Source organism: Nerophis ophidion, linkage group LG09 (genome assembly GCF_033978795.1).
Source record: "Nerophis ophidion isolate RoL-2023_Sa linkage group LG09, RoL_Noph_v1.0, whole genome shotgun sequence".
Classification (NCBI taxonomy): Eukaryota; Metazoa; Chordata; class Actinopteri; order Syngnathiformes; family Syngnathidae; genus Nerophis; species Nerophis ophidion.
Genome location: NC_084619.1, coordinates 59,729,616 through 59,744,458, shown reverse-complemented (window position 1 = coordinate 59,744,458; position 14,843 = coordinate 59,729,616).

The window sequence follows — 14,843 nt, the reverse complement described above, 5'->3', positions numbered from 1 at the left end:
TAGCAAGACACTGTACTGACACATTAGTGCCGAGTGCTAAAGCTAAGAAAAGGCTAGTTGTCTTATACAAGTTTCAGTTAGCAAGACGCTGAACTGAGACGTTAGCGCCTAGTGCTAAAGCTAAAATTAAGCTAGTCCACTAATATTGGTTTAAATCAGCAAGACACCGAACTGAGTGCTAACGCTAACACACGATTAGTTCACATATACAAGTTTCAGTTAGTAAGACACTGAACTGAAACGTTACCACTGAGTGCTAAAGCTAACACAAGATTAGCCCACCAATAAAGTTTCAATGAGCACACCACAGAACTGAGATGTTAGCACCAAAGGCTAAGCTAACACACGGTTAGCCTGCACCCATAATGTCGTGTAAAAACGACTTGACCCCGGAGAAAAGAATCATATAGAAAGGACTAGAATGTTGAATAAACAAAAGCGAATCTGCCTTGGCTCCCTCCTCACGTGTTTATCTAGCCTCCCTCCGACAGTCCGTCAGCAGCCTGGGATAAGATAGCGCCAGGAGACGGACGAGCCGCCGCGTCCCGCTGAGAAAACTGATGCTGAGTAAACAAGGTGCGAGGGCTTGCTGAGGCTCCGCCCAGCAGGGGGCGGGGCCAAAGACAACACATGACACCCAGGCGCTAACCCCTCGCTGACGGTGCACAGGCATCGCCACGTGTGCCGAGGTCTTTGAAGGGTCCGGACCCTGACCCCTGATTAATTTATTCAAATACACTTACTTGGCGCCCAACTGGGGTCAAATATACTTTTTAGATCCTGCTAAAAGAACAAAGTAGGGCATCTTTTTTTACCCCACATATATCACATTTACTGTTAGCATGTTTAACGAAACACATGTTAGCGTGTTTGATACTCCACATTTTTTAGCGTGTTTAATTCAGCACATTTGTTGTTAGCATATTTAATATAGCACACCTGGTGTACATGTGCTCAACATATTATACTTGTTAGCATGTTTAATATAGCACATTTGTTGTTAGCATGTTTAGCAAAACACATGTTAGCGTGTTTGATACTGCACACTTGTTAGCGTGTTTAAAATAGCACGTTTTTTGGTAGCACATTTAATATAGCACACCTGGTGTACATTTGTTCAACATAATATACTTGTTAGCATGTTTAATACAGCACATTTGTTGTTAGCATGTTTAGCAAAACACATGTTAGCGTGTTTGATACTGCACACTTGTTAGCGTGTTTAATACAGCACATTTGTTGTTAGCATGTTTAGCAAAACACATGTTAGTGTGTTTGATACTGCACACTTGTTAGCGTGTTTAATATAGCGCATTTGTTGTTAGCATGTTTAGCAAAACACATGTTAGCGTGTTTGATACTGCACACTTGTTAGCGTGTTTAATACATCACATTTGTTGTTAGCATGTTTAGCAAAACACGTTAGTGTGTTTGATACTACACACTTGTTAGCGTGTTAAATATAGCACATTTGTTGTTAGCAAGTTTAGCAAAACACATGATAGCGTGTTTGATACTGCACACTTGATAGCATGTTTAATATAGTACATTTGTTGTTAGCATGTTTAGCAAAACACATGTTAGCGTGTTTGATACTGCACACTTGTTAGTGTGTTTAATACAGCACATTTGTTGTCAGCATATTTAATATAGCACACCTGGTGTACATGTGCTCAACATACTATACTTGTTAGCATGTTTAATATAGCACATTTGTTGTTAGCATGTTTAGCAAAACACATGTTAGCGTGTTTGATACTGCACACTTGTTGGCGTGTTTAATACAGCGCATTTGTTGTTAGCATGTTTAGCAAAACACATGTTAGCGTGTTTGATACTGCACACTTGTTAGTGTGTTTAATACAGCACATTTGTTGTTATAAATGATAAATGATAAATGGGTTATACTTGTATAGCGCTTTTCTACCTTCAAGGTACTCAAAGCGCTTTGACATTACTTCCACATTTACACACACATTCACACACTGATGGAGGGAGCTGCCATGCAAGGCGCCAACCAGCACCCATCAGGAGCAAGGGTGAAGTGTCTTGCTCAGGACACAACGGACGTGACGAGGTTGGTACTAGGTGGGATTTGAACCAGGGACCCTGGGGTTGCGCACGGCCACTCTCCACTGCGCCACGCCGTTTAGCATGTTTGGTAAAACACGTTAGTGTGTTTGATACTACACACTTGTTAGCGTGTTAAATATAGCACATTTGTTGTTAGCATGTTTAGCAAAACACATGATAGCATGTTTAATATAGTACATTTGTTGTTAGCATGTTTAGCAAAACAGATGTTGGCGTGTTTGATACTGCACATTTGTTAGCGTGTTTAATACAGCACATGTGTTGTTAGCATGTTTAGCAAAACACATGTTAGCGTGTTTGATACTGCACACTTGTTAGCGTGTTTAATACAGCACATTTGTTGTTAGCACATTTAATATAGCACACCTGGTGTACATGTGTTCAACATACTATACTTATTAGCATGTTTGACAGCGCAAACTTGGTGTTAGCATGTTTAGGAAAACACATGTTAGCATGTTTGATACTGCACATTTGTTTGCGTGTTTAATATAGCACATTTGCTGTTAGTACATTTAACATAGCACACTTGGTGTACATGTGATCAACATACTATACTTGTTAGCATGTTTGACAGCGCACACTTGGTGTTAGTGTGTTCATAATAGCACAGTTGCTGGCATGTTTACTACAGCATACTTATTGTTAGCATGTTTCATGTAGCACATTTGTTGTTAGCGTGTTTACCAAAACACCTGTTATTATGTTTGATACCGCACATATGTTAGCGTGTTTAATATAGCACATTTGTTGTTAGCACATTTAATATAGCACATTTGTTGTTAGCACATTTAATATAGCACACTTGGTGTACATGTGTTCAACATACTATACTTGATAGCGTGTGTATAGGTGTGTGTGTATAATTGAATGTGTTCAGTTGTGTATCATTGTCTGTGTGTAACTATGTGTACTGGTGTGCGTGTGTCGGTAATTAAATGTGTATTGGTGTGTATCATAATGTGTGTATAATTAAATGTCTTCTGGCAATGCTGACTTAATGGGGACATCGCTTTGTTTACACAGTCACCTTTAGGGGACTTCTGACGGTATGGGGACCAAAAAAAAAAACAGGTCCCCTAAAGGGAAACCTTTTTAAAATATAGTCGGATCCATCCTGAGGAAGTGATTTTTAAGCTTGATCATGTCATATTTGATTTGAACTTTTTTTTTTTTTTTTAAATGGTCCTCATATTAACTCCTTTTCCCCAGGGTCCCCAGTAAGTATGATCAGCACATTACTTCATCAATCCAGAGATTTAAAGACGTGTATGAGCTAACTGGGCAGTGGCCATTTTACCAAAACATTTTTATGCCTCCACAACCTGTAGAAAGGGTGGTCCCCACAAGTAATGAACAACAAATTGGTCCCCATTCCAAATGATAACCAGTGTATGTGTGTACCGGTGTGTGTAAAGGTGTGTGTGTGTGAATGTGTGTCCCCGTGTGTGTATATTGAGTGTGTGTGTATGTTCTGGCAATGCTGATTTAATGGGGACATCGCTTTGTTTACACAGTCACCTTTAGGGGACTTCTGACGGTATGGAGACCAAAAAAAAAAAACAGGTCCCCTAAAGGGAAACCTTTTTAAATGATAGTCAGATCCATCCTGAGGATGCCGAAGTGATTTTTAAGCTTGATCATGTCATAATTGATTTGAACTTTTTTTTTTTTAAATGGTCCTCATATTAACTCCTTTTCCTCAGGGTCCCAAGTAAGTATGATCAGCACATTACTTCATCAATCCAGAGATTTAAAGACGTGTATGAGCTAACTGGGCAGTGGCCATTTCACCAAAACATTTTTATGCCTACACAACCTGTAGAAAGGGTGGTACCCACAAGTAATGAACAACAAATTGGTCCCCATTCCAAATGATAACCAGTGTATGTGTGTACCGGTGTGTGTAAAGGTGGGTGTGTGTGAATATGTGTCCCCGTGTGTGTATACTGAGTGTGTGTGTATGTTCTGGCAATGCTGACTTAATGGGGACATCGCTTTGTTTACACAGTCACCTTTAGGGGACTTCTGACGGTATGGGGACCAAAAAAAAAAACAGATCCCCTAAAGGGAAACCTTTTTAAATGATAGTCAGATCCATTCTGAGGATGCCGAAGTGATTTTTAAGCTTGATCATGTCATATTTGATTTGAACTTTTTTTTTTTTTTTTTTAAATGGTCCTCAGTAGTCACACAAAAATTTAAATTTGGTCCCCATGAACCATATTAGCTACTTTTCCCCAGAGTCCCTACTAAGTATGATCAGAACATGACTTCATCAATCCAGAGATTTAAAGATGTGTATGAGCTAACTAGGCAGTGGCCATTTTACCTCTTTTTTTTTATGCCTCCACAACCTGTAGAAAGGGTGGTCCTCACAAGTACTGAACAACAACTTGGTCCCCATTCCAAATGATAACCAGTGTATGTGTGTACCGGTGTGTGTAAAGGTGTGTGTGTGAATGTGTGTCCCCGTCTGTGCGTGGGTGTGTGTGTGTGTGTGTTCTGGCAATGCTGACTTAATGGGGACATTACTTTGTTAACACAGTCACCTTTAGGGGACCTCTGACGGTATGGAGACAAAAAAACAGGTACCCTAAAGGTAAACCTTTTTAAATAATAGTCAGATCCATTGTGAGGATGCCGAAGTGATTTTTAAGCTTGATCATGTCATATTTAATTTGAACTTTTTTTTTTTTTAAATGGTCATCAGTAGTCACGCAAAAAATTGCGTGAATTATGCAAAATGATTTCAATTTGGTCCCCATGAACCATATTAACTATTTTTTCTCAGGGTCCCCACTAAGTATGATCAGCACATTACTCCATCAATCCAGAGATTTAAAGACGTGTATTAGCTAACTGGGCAGTGTCCATTTTACCTTGTTTTCTTCATGCCTCCACAACCTGTAGAAAGGGTGGTCCCCACAAGTACTGAACAAAAATTGGTCCCCATTCCAAATGATAACCAATATATGTGTGTACCGGTGTGTTTAAAGGTGTGTGTGTGAATGTGTGTCCCCGTCTGTGCGTGGGTGTGTGTGCAGGTGTTTGTGTATAAGTGTGTCATTGTAAGTCAGTGTGTCTATAATTGTGTGTGTGCACAGGTTTGTGTACAATTATTCGTGTAACGCCATCTGTATAACGGTGTGTAGAGGTGTGTGTATAATTGTATGTGTGTAAACGTGTGTGCGTGTGTGTGTGTGTGGTTAGTGAGCAGAAGTCAACATGCACACCTGGCTAGTGATTATTCCCTATGATCATCAATCTGCCACACACACACACACACACACACACACACACACACACACACACACAAACACACACACACACACACAATTAAACATGCCACAGGACTGCCTGTAGAGCACATGATCACACACAAGTAAACACACTGCAAGACTGCATGTATCGCACATGATATCACAAACAAACACGCTGCAGGACGGCTTGTATCGCACATGATATCACACACAAGTAAACATGCTGCAGGACGGCTTGTATCGCACATGATATCACAAACAAGTAAACATACCGCAGGACTGCTTGTATCACATACAAGCAAACACGCTGCCGGACTGCTTGTATCGCACATGATATCACAGACAGGTAAACACATCGCAGGACTGCTTGTATCACACATGATATCACACACATGTGAACATTCGGCAGGACTGCTTGTATCGCATATTATATCACACACAAGTAAACACACTGCAAGACTGCTTGTATCGCACATGATATCACAAACAAACACGCTGCAGGACGGCTTGTATCGCACATGATATCACACACAAGTAAACATGCTGCAGGACGGCTTGTATCGCACATGATATCACAAACAAGTAAACATACCGCAGGACTGCTTGTATCACATACAAGCAAACACGCTGCCGGACTGCTTGTATCGCACATGATATCACAGACAGGTAAACATACCGCAGGACTGCTTGTATCACACATGATATCACACACATGCGAACATTCGGCAGGACTGCTGGTATCGCATATTATATCACACACAAGTAAAAACACTGCAAGACTGCTTGTATCACACATATCATCACAAACAATTAAACACGCTGCAGGACAGCTTGTATCGCACATGATATCACAAACAAGTAAACATACCGCAGAACTGCTTATATCACACATGATATCACACACATGTAAACATGCGGCAGGACTGCTTGTATCACACATGATATCACAAACAAGTAAACATGCTGCAGGGCTGTTGGTATCGCATACGATATCACAGGCAAGTAAACACCCTGCAGGACTGCTCTTACCGTATATGATACCACACACAAGCAAACACGCTGCAGGACTGCTTGCATCACACATGATATCACTCACAAGTAAACACACTGCAGGACTGCTTGTATCGCACATGATACCACACACAAGTAAACACAGTGCAGGACTGTTTGTATCGCACATTATAGCACTGACAAACACGCTGCAGGACTGTTTGTATCGCACATGATATCACACACAATTGAACACGCTGCAGGACTGCTTTTATCGCACATGATATCACACACAAGTAAACACACTGCAAGACTGCTTGTATCACACTTGATATCACAAACAATTAAACACCCTGCAGAACTGATGGTATCACACATGATATCACACACAAGTAAACACAGTGCAGGACTGTTTGTATCGCACAATATATCACAGACAAACACGCTGCAGGATTGCTCGTATCACACATGATATCACAAACAAGTAAACACGCTGCTGGACTGCTTGTATCACACATGATATCACACACAAGTAAACACTCTGCAGGATTGCTCGTATCACACATGATATCACAAACAAGTAAACACGCTGCAGGATTGCTTGTATCGCACATTATGTCACACACAAGCAAACACATTGCAAGACTGCTTGCATCACACTTGATATCACAAACAATTAAACACACTGCAGGACTGCTCGTATCACACATGATATCACAAACAAGTAGACACTCTGCAGGATTGCTCGTATCACACATGATATCACAAACAAGTAAACACGCTGCAGGATTCCTTGTATCGCACATTATGTCACACACAAGTAAACACGCTGCAAGACTGCTTGCATCACACTTGATATCACAAACAATTAAACACACTGCAGGACTGCTCGTATCACACATGATATCACAAACAAGTAGACACTCTGCAGGATTACTCGTATCACACATGATATCACAAACAAGTAGACACTCTGCAGGACTGCTCGTATCACACATGATATCACAAACAAGTAAACACGCTGCAGGATTGCTTGTATCGCACATTATGTCACACACAAGTAAACACACTGCAAGACTGCTTGCATCACACTTGATATCACAAACAATTAAACACACTGCAGGACTGCTCGTATCACACATGATATCACAAACAAGTAGACACGCTGCAGGACTGCTCGTATCACACATGATATCACAAACAAGTAGACACTCTGCAGGACTGCTCGTATCACACATGATATCACAAACAAGTAAACACGCTGCAGGATTGCTTGTATCGCACATTATGTCACACACAAGTAAACACACTGCAAGACTGCTTGCATCACACTTGATATCACAAACAATTAAACACACTGCAGGACTGCTCGTATCACACATGATATCACAAACAAGCAGACACGCTGCAGGACTGCTTGTATCACACATGATATCACACACAAGCAAGCTGATTTCGCACATCTATCAAAATGGAACTGAGAAACCTTCAGAAAAGACGATAGTATCCTCTCTGATGTCGTCCCTTAGAAGAGTCGCTGTGATGTCACACATCACATTACTTCTTTGCCTTTTAGTATAGCACAACAACAGTCTGCAGCACAACAACACCCACAGTCTGAGTGCAGCTAATGGTTAGCAGGGTGCGTGTGATTAAAGTGATTGCTATGCAGCGCCGCGCCCCGCCACTAACTGCCACACAAGGCCGCTCTGTGTTCTCTCTCTCCGTCTCGCTTTAGTTCTCCGTCTTTGCATGCCGTCCTCCTTCCTTTTCTGCATCTCCCCGTGACGCCGTTTGGCCCGCCCTACAGCCCGCCGGACGGCTTCATTTACATCTGCTTGTTTTTTTTACCTTATATACCGCCTTGTTTATATCCATCTATTTTTTACCACTTATTCCCTTTGGGGTCGCGGGGGGCGCTGGTGCCTATCTCAGCTACAATCGGGCGGAAGGCGGGGTACATCCCGGACAAGTCGCTACCTCATCAAAGGGCCAACACAGAGAGAGAGACAGCATTCACACACTAGGGACCATTTAGTGTTGCCAATCAACCTATGTTTATATCCTTTTCAACCTAATATTAGCATGCTAACAGTTAGCATGCAGCATTTTGTCTGAATCTGAAGGGTTTTGCTGCAAAATTTGCACAAAAAAAAGTGAGATTGCTAATGTTACTACGCTAGAATGCTAACAGTTAGCATGTGTCAAGTACGAAGTTATCTAAATCTGAGGTGTTTGGCTGTAAAATTGGCTACAGTGAAAAAAAAAGTTAGCATTTTAGCGTACTAACAATAGCAATTTATCAGTTAGCATGTGTCAAGTACAAAGTTATCTGAATCTGAGATGTTTGGCTGTAAAATTTGGCAAAGAAGTTAGCATTTTAGCATATTAAAAATAGCAATCTATCAGTTAGCATGTGTCAAGTACAAAGTTATCTGAATCTGAGGTGTTCTGCTGCAAAAATGGCTAAAAATCAGTGAGATTGCTAATGTTAGTACGCTAGAATGCTAACAGTTAGCATGAGTCAAGTATGAAGTTATCTGAATCTGAGATATTTGGCTGCAAAAGTTGGCTTATAATAGTTAACATTTTAGCATAACAATAGCAATTTATCAGTTAGCATGTGTCAAGTACAAAATTGGCTAAAAAAAGTGAGATTGATAATGTTAGTACGCTAGAATGCTAAAAGTTAGCATGAGTCAAGTACGAAGTTATCTTAATCTGTGGTGTTTGGCTATAAAAGTTGGCTAAAATAAGTTAGCATTTTAGCGTCAAACAATAACAAAATATCAATTAGCATGTGTCAAGTACAAAGTTATCTGAATCTGAGGTGTTCTGCTGCAAAATTTGAAAAGAAAAAAGTGAGATTGCTAATGTTAGTACACTAGACTGCTAACAGTTGGGATGAGTCGAGTATGGAAATATCTGAATCTGAGGTGTTTGACTGTAAAAATTGGCAAAAAAAATAGCATGCTAAAATCTAACATTAGCATGCTAACAATTAGCATGTGCCAAATACAGAGTTATCTGAAACTGAGATGTTTGGCTGTAAAAGTTGGCTAAAAAATGTTAGCATGTTAGCGTACTAACAATAGCAATCTATCAATTAGCATGTGTCATGTAAAAAAATTATATGAATCTGAGGTGATCTCCTGCAAAATTGTCTAAAAAAGACTGAGATTGCTAATGTTAGTATGCTAGAATGCTAACAGTTAGCATGTGTCAAGTACAAAGTTTTCTGAATCTGAGATAATTGGCTGGTAAAGTTGGCTTAAAAAGGTTAGCATTTTAGCGTACTAACAATAGCAATCTATCAGGTAGCATGTGTTATGCAAAAAGTTGTCTGAATCTGAGGTGGTCTGCTGCAAATTTGGCTAAAAACAGATAGATTGCTAACAGTTAGCATGAGTCAAGTATGAAGTTATCTGAAACTGAGATGTTTGGCTGTAAAAATTGGCTAAAAAAAGTTAAGCATTTTAGTGTACTAACAATAGCAATTTATCTGTTAGCATGTGTCATGTACAAAGTTATCTAAATCTGAGATGTTTGGCTGTAAAAGTTGGCTAAAAAAAGTTATCATTTTAGTGTACTAACAATAGCAATCTATCAGTTAGCCTGTGTATAGAACAAAGTTATCTGAATCGGAGGTGTTCTGCTGCAAAATTTGCAAAAAAAGGGAGATTGCTTAATGTTGGTACGCTAAACTGCTAACAGTTAGCATGTGTCAAGTACGAAGTTATCTGAATCTGAGATGTTCGGCTGTAAAAATCAGCCCAAAAAATAGCATGCTAAAATCTAACATTAGCATGCAAACAATCAGCATGTGCCAAATACAAAGTTATCTGAATGTGAGATGTTTGGCTGTAAAATTGGCTAAAAAAAAGTTAGCATGTTAACGTACTAACAATAGCAATCCATCAGTTAGCTTGTGCCAAATACAAAGTTGTCTGAATCTGCGATGTTTGGATGTAAAATTGGCAAAAAAAAGTTAGCATGTTACCGTACTAACAATAGCAATATATCATGTGTCAAGTATAAAGTTGTCTGAATATGAGGTGTCCTGCTGCAAAATTTGCAAAAAAAAAAAGTGAGATTGCTAATGTTAGTACGCTAGAATGTTAACGGTTAGCATGTGTCAAGTACAAAGTTATCTGAATCTGAGATGTTTGGCTGTAAAAATTGGGTAAAAAATGGCATGCTAAAATCTAACATTAGCATGCTAACAATTAGCATGTGCAAAGTACAAAGTTATCTGAATCTGAGATGTTTGGCTGTAAAATTTGCTAAAAAAGTTACCATTTTAGCTTACTAACCATAGCAATTTATCAGTTAGCATGTGTCAAGTACAAAGTTATCTGAATCTGAGATATTTGGCTGTAAAATTTGGCTAAATTTTTTTAGCATTTTAGCAAACCTACAATAGCAATCTATCAGTTAGCATGTGTCAAGTAAAAAGTTATCTGAATCTGAGGTGTTCTGCTGCAAAATTGGCAAAAAAACAGATTGCTAATATTAGTTAGATAGAATGCTAACAGTTAGCATGAGTCAAGTACAAAGTTATCTGAAACTGAGATGTTTGGCTGTAAAACTGGCAAAAAAGTTAGCATTTTAGTGTACTAACAATAGAAATATATCAGTTAGCCTGTGTCAAGTACAAAGTTATCTGAATCTGAGGTGTTCTGCTGTAAAACTATTAAAAAAAAGTTACGGACACCGTTTGGAAACAATTAAGGTATGTAAATAAACATTTAAAACATATTGATGTGTAAATAACTAATTTCCCAAGGGCCTGCAAGTGTTGGTGCTTTAAACAGGAAGTACAAGCGCCTCTACATCTTCAAGCCGTCCATAGCATTCTACTCGCATAAATCATTTATTCATCACTCCAAGAAACGCTTGTAAGTTTTACAATAGAACTACAACAATTCTTACTTACTAAACCATTTGTACCTGCTATCATATTGTACCGAAGCTAGCATTAGCTAACATGCTAACATGTTTACGAGTGTCTTTGGTAGTATTATTAACTTACAACGGCATTCTTTTTGTACGGTTTCAGTTTTGTAAAGTCACCAAAACATCACAGTCTGTTTTGCTGATTGGCGAGCCAGCTTGCGCAGTTATGACAATGACTTCTGTTTTGTTTGAGCCGCCGTTTTACTGCCCTGTCTCTGACGTGTCTGATGATCGCACTTTTGCAACTGCATCCTGAGTCTTAAACTTTTACCACCTCCATTTGCCGGTATTAAAGCGAACCTTATGGACTGTTTGTGTGGCAAGGTGGCCGAATGTGTACGCCATGAAGACGCTCCCCTTCCCCGATACACCCCCCTGTTTGGTTACCGTGCCGACAGCTCAAATTCAATTACCGCGGGCTGTGTGATAATCCCAGCCTGCTGATTGGCCGCTGCTGCCCTCCATCACGCAGGACACAGCATGGGAGGGTTGAACAAAGGGAGGGGGGTACAAGAAGAGTAAATTAAAGCATATAGGCCGCTGGTTTGATCCCCTGCAAGCCCCTGGTATCCTCCGGGCTCGGGCTAAAACAAACACGCCGTCCTCTTAAAAAAGGCCGCGCCGTAATCCGCACGTAATCACCGGGGGCGGCCAACACACACACACACACACACACACACATACACGGGGTGCATGTGTGTGTTTTTCTTTTCGAAGCCATTAGCCAAATTCCACATCGCCGACGCGCGGCTTGGAGCGGAAAATTGTCGGTGAAAGTCCGTTCGTGGAAAAAAAAAAAAAAAAAAAAAAAAATCAGGGTGACAGGAACCACTTTGGGGGATTTACGAGGTGCAGAAAAAAACAAAACTGGATTGGAAACCCAGGATGAAAATAACAAGCAACTGTGACTACTTGCTGCTTCTTAAAAGCAAAATATGACAAACAGCTTCCAGTGTGACCAGGTCAAGCGCGAAAATACCTAAAATATGACACTGAAATGCTAACGTTAGCATGTGTTGTATGACTGAGATGCATGGCTGCGAAAAAGTGCTCAGAAAACAGTTAGCATGCTAACGGTTAACAAATGTGAAGTACCAATTTAGAGGAGTCTATTGGGAAAATTAGCAAAAAATAAGTAGCATGCTAACGTAAGCGTGCTACTTCTATCAGGCTAAGAGTTACAGCTATACGACTGAGGTTTACGGCTGTGAAATTAGCCAAAAAAAGTTTGCATGTTAATGCTGGCATGCTAACAGCATGCTAACAGATGGAATAAGTCACGTACCAAAATTATACGACTCTGAAGTCAACGGCTGTGAAATTAGCTAAAAGAAAAGTTTGCATGTTAATGCTAGCACGCTAACAGATAGCGTACTGCATGTAACAAGTTGTGTGACGCTAAAGATTATGGCAGTGAAATTAGCTACGAAAGTTATTATGTTTATGTGAGCATGCTAACAGATGGAATGAGTAACTTACCAAGTTATACGACTCAGGTTTAGGGCTGCGAAATTAGCTAAAAAAAGTTAGCATGCTAATGCTAGTATGCCAACATATAGCATAAGTCGCATACCAAGTTATATGACATTTAAAGTTTATGGCTGCCAAATTAGCTGAGAAAGTTAGCATGTTAACATGAGCATGCTAACAGATGGAATAGGTTACGTGCCAAGTTATACGACTGAAGTTTGCCGCTGTGATATTTTAGCAAAGAAAGTTAGCATTTTAACATGCTAACGGATCGAATAAGTCATGTACCAAAATTATACGACTCTGAGGTTAACGGCTAAGAAATTAGCTAAAAAAAAGTTTGCATGTTAATGCTCGCATGCAAACTTCTGACGGTATGGTGGACCAAAAAATAACGGTCCTTTGAAGGAAAACCTTTTTAAATGACAGTCAGATCCATTCTGAAGATGCCCAAGGGATTTTTAAGCTTTGGCCCATACACATGTTTACTGAAAAGTAAACATGTTTAACATCTAATTTTAACTTTTATTTTTTTTTAATGGTCCTCTGTAGTCATGTACAAAAGTGTGTAAATTATGTAAAATTATTTAAATTTGGTCCCCATGAACCATATTAACTCTTTTTCCACATGGTCCCCAGTAAGTATGATCAGCACATTACTTCATCAATCCAGAGATTTAAAGACGTGTATGAGCTAACTGGGCAGTGGCCATTTTATCTAAACAATTTTTATGCCTCCACAACCTGTAGAAAGGGTGGTCCCCACAAGTACTGATCAACAACTTGGTCCCCATTCCAAATGATAAGCAGCATGTGTGTGTGTGTGTGTGTGTGTGTGTGTGTGTGTGTGTGTGTGTGTGTGTGTGTGTGTGTGTGTGTGTGTGTGTGTGTGTGTGTGTGTGTGTGTGTGTGTGTGTGTGTGTGTGTGTGTGTGTGTGTGTTTTGGCAATACTTACTTAATGGGGACATCGCTATGTTTACACAGTCACCTTTAGGGGACTTCTGACGGTATGGGGACCCAAAAAAAACAAGTCTCCTAAAGATAAACCTTTTTTAAATGATAGTCAGATCCATTCTGAAGATGCCGAAGTGATTTTTAAGCTTTGGCCCATAAACATGTTTACTGAAAAGTAAACATGTTTAACATCTAATTTTAACTTTTTAATTTTTTATTGGTCCTCAGTAGTCACGTACAAATGTGTGTGAATTATGCAAATGTATTTAAATATGGTCACCATGAACCATATTAACTCTTTTTCCTCAGGGTCCCCACTAAGTATGATCAGCACATTACTTCATCAATCCAGAGATTTTTTTATGCCTCCACAACCTGTAGAAAGGGTGGTCCCCACAAGTACTGAACGACAACTTGGTCCCCATTCCAAATGATAACCAGCTAACGTACGTGTGTGTGTGTGTGTGTGTGTGTGTGTGTGCGTGTGTGTGTGTGTGTGTGTGTGTGTGTGTGTGTGTGTGTGTGTGTGTGTGTGTGTGTGTGTGTGTGTGTGTGTGTGTGTGTGTGTGTGTGTGTGTGTGTGTGTGTGTGTGTGTGTGTGTACAATCATTAGAGCACACTGAGTGAGTCCTCACATATTTCACATTCCTGCAGGAAGTCAATCACAAACACGTTGACTGTCGGACTCTTGGCAGGATTTTAACACACAAAATGCTAACAAAAACTAAAAAAAAAATGTTTTAAGTATTTGGTTGATTTTGTTTAATTATGATTGTGTTTTCTGATTTTAATTAGAATTATTTTTTTTCCTTATGTTCTTTTCCTGTATAGAAATTTGAATTGTCTCGTTTACAAGTTGTGCTCTATGAATAGAATAACTGAGATATACTCGAATTTGTCGACTCATCGTATTTTTACAGACCGCCTCTTCAATTTGATATGCTAACAATTTAGATGAAAACTACGGGTGATAAAAAATAATCGATTCATACCCGAATCACTATTTTGATTCTGGTTCGCAATCAATACCAAAGACTATAAAAATGGGACCGGTTGCCTCCCTGTTTGGCACTCAGCATCAAGGGTTGGAATTGGGGGTTAAATCACCAAAAATT